The sequence below is a fragment of the Vulpes lagopus genome, chromosome 8 (assembly GCF_018345385.1).
Source record: "Vulpes lagopus strain Blue_001 chromosome 8, ASM1834538v1, whole genome shotgun sequence".
Taxonomy (NCBI): domain Eukaryota; kingdom Metazoa; phylum Chordata; class Mammalia; order Carnivora; family Canidae; genus Vulpes; species Vulpes lagopus.
This window is the reverse complement of record NC_054831.1, coordinates 82618981-82622272: the sequence shown is the minus strand read 5'-3', so window position 1 is coordinate 82622272 and position 3292 is coordinate 82618981. Positions and strand designations below refer to the sequence as shown.

Genomic DNA, 3292 nt, shown 5'->3' with positions numbered 1-3292 from the left:
ATGAAGAACAGTCTAACCATTTCTTTCATAGCATCTCCAGAAAATTCTCTGTGTAACAATAGACAGGTCAGTATGGCCACATATCCGAGACCACTCAGCCAGTCTGCTCTTTTATAGACAAAAAATTGTGTCTAAAACAATCAGTAGCAATCCTAATAAGGCATTGTCAAGGAGCACTTACTATTTCACAGTACATTTCCTAAAATTTGATATTTTAATCCATTCAGTCCTTGAAACAACCCTGTGAAGCAGGTAATGTCGACACTTCCATTTTGTAATCAAGGAAAAGGAAACGCCATGAGGTTGTAGCTTGTCTACTCTACAAGTTGGAGGAGCCCTGGGCCAGAGCACACAGACGGTTAGGGCGCGAGGCTGGAGCCCATACTGCTGCAGTATGCTGTGTCTCACCACATCACTACCTGTGCCCAGAAATATGGAACGACTCACCCAAGGTCAAAGAGCTTATTTAAAGCAGCGAAGACTCGTGATGGTACCTTCTCTGCCCCAGACCTGTGTCTGCTGTTTATGAGCTCAGGGAATTAACCTCTCAGTCCAAATTATGAAGGGTCACCTATTAATAAGGAAACATTTCTCAGCCCCATCTTTAGTGTTTATTGGCATATTTATTGGTCTTGGTGTCTGTGGTTTTCTGGTCGATATTTACTTCTTTTGGCACTTCTGTTTGCTCACATTGGCTTAACCCCAAGGATAACGGAGCCATAGAGAAACAAATTCTATCTCCCCTTCTCAAGTGTACCCCCCTGCACCTGTCCCTTCTCACCTTGCCATCCCTCTTGTTGGCTTTAGAGATGGGGCTTTGGCAGTTTTTCTATGTCCAGTGGGTCAAATTATTATTTTGAAAAGATTCTCAAAGTATCTTTTAAGAAAAGACAGCATTTTATAAGTCCCATATCTATTCAAAAAATCCACTTCCACTTTAATCACTCCCTATAAAAATTTTAATGACCATACATCAGCCAAGCTACAGGAGAGTTATTAAAACAGTGCCATGAATAATCCCCAAAGTCCTTTCTACTTCCTGAGAGCTAGTGATGGCAACAGATAATAATAATTTAACACATCTCCTGGCATTAGCTGGCTCAGTGAGAAGCCGTCCCACTTGGCATGCAATCACTTCTTCAATCAGTCCTGGAAGAAAACCACACAGAGCTGGCTCAGTGTCACCCCGTCTCATTATACCCCAATAGCAGCAGTGGGTCAGATCTGAAAGGGAGAAAACAGGTGAGCCCTCCTCATTGTGGTGTTGATCCCGCCGGATAAATACCTGGTCGGCTTTGTGTAAGTGAACTAAAACCTAATCGGTGCCATTCTCCTTGTGTTGCAGTGTCTTAATTCCTGCAACTAAAAATGGTGGATTCATTGGCATCATGTTTGTTTTTACATGAAAACTGTAGTTTCTCTAAGCAATGCAAGCTGTGGATTGTCTTCAGATTAATTCCCCTTCCACCACACCTTCTGTAATTTAAAGGGATTATACGGCGCGTACAAACTCGGGTAAGATTTCTGCCTGTTGTTTGAAAGCGTCTAACATTTATCCTTTCAGGACTCAGGTTATTCCGAAGCAGTGATGGAGAATTGGATGGTGGCATTGGATGTAATTAACAATGAAATAAAGGGGAGAAATGGGAAGACGGTAAGACAGAGAACACAGCCTCACCGATGCCTCTAGGACTGTGCAGCATGTTGGCTGGGGGAGCCTCAAATGATGTATCCTATTGAAAAGTCTGGGCACAACCTTCTTGATTCTTCTTAGTAGAGACTCTAGCTGCCCAAGCCCCATGCAAAAGATGTGCTGAGTGGATCCCGGCTGAAGAGTGATCCTGCTCACTCCTAATGTTGAATTACTTTGAGCAAATTACTCTGGGTGGAGAGTGTGCAGCAGATTGTGGGGGGGCTCCGCCTGGGTCCTCCAGGCCCTGCGTTGTTCTTTCTGCGCACCCCTGGCTGTGTGACCTCTGATATCTGGTAGACTTTACCTGCCTCCCCAGGAGCCGCTTTGTGTGCAGAGCACAGGGAACACCTGCACTCTGTGTGCTTGGGGCACCCTCTGCACAGGCTGGGCAGAGCTGTGAAAGGCGTGGTTTATATCCACGGTGCCCTGCGAGATCACAGAGCAGTGTCCCCCACGGGCACGTTGTCTCGGGTTGCACAGGTGTCTGGATTGCGTCTCTTTTCTTACCTCCTCAAAGTTTTCCCCGAATCACTCATGCCTGAGCTCTGCTCCAGACGACCTGGCCCACAATGTAGATCAATCCCGTAGTGCCGCAGTTTCCTCCACGAGGACCGCAAATGAAGAGATGCTTTCTCAGACTGACCACTTCTACCTGAAAGCAATGATGCTATTGAACATAAGGTCTTCTGGAAAAAGCAAATAAGGAACAAAGGGAAAGATCTAAAGTGAAGAAGTGCACCCAGAGACACAGTTTTGAGCCACCAGTGGTGCTGGGGACCATCTGTTCCAAGGCTCCTGCTTCATGAGCAAGACCCCTGATGTCCAGGCAGCGCCCTGGCCCTAGACTTCCCCAGTTGTGTGAGGAAAAGGCACAGTCTTGAAACCCACATCTCAGGCTTCTGAGTCTGTAGTTCTTTCTCTCTCTAATGGAAGGTGCTCCGTGAACAAGCAGCAAGTCAGGTTTTTCGTGGCCAGGAAGTCGTGATGACAGTGGTAGTTTTAGAAGAGAATCTTCCACGCTAACATTCGCAGTTGATTACACGGCTGAGTGGAGATGCGCACAGTGTCTCAGCTTCCCTGGACCGACTCAGACACTAGTAGGGCCTGTAGGGCAGCAAAGCGGGGCGGGAAAGTGACTTCCAGTCTGTGTCCATTACGAGTGACTTAGATGCTGTGCCTTATTAGGGTCACTAGCATCATTCACTGGCTGTGTGGTTTATTCTTTTTTTTTTTTTTTTTTTTTTTTTTTAATGGCCAACAAACTCCTCCCAGGACAACCCCCGGTGTTGGAGAAAAACACGCTGTAGTCGACAGGACTCAAACCTGTGCGGGGACACCCCAACGGATTTCTAGCCCATCGCCTTAACCACTCGGCCACGACTACATGCGTGGTTTATTCTTCATACAAAGAGTATGTGTGCACTTATACAGACGTAGTTAATCATTATATATTTACATATCTACCGAATTCTGAAAATCACAAGTTATTTCTCAATACCAAGGGTAAAAGTGTATGTATAAATATATATAAACTACAAACTATATATCATAGGTTGGTAGATTGATCTTGGTGTTGAGAAATGAGCTCTGACCATCAGA

At 45.6% G+C, this 3292-nt stretch overlaps 1 non-coding gene across 1 annotated transcript; it reads right to left on the bottom strand.

Moving 5' to 3' along the window:
* Positions 1 to 2995: 2995 nt before the first annotated feature.
* On the bottom strand, positions 2996 to 3077 carry TRNAS-AGA. Its single transcript has one exon. It is a non-coding gene; the product is annotated as a tRNA-Ser (tRNA).
* Positions 3078 to 3292: the final 215 nt, after the last annotated feature.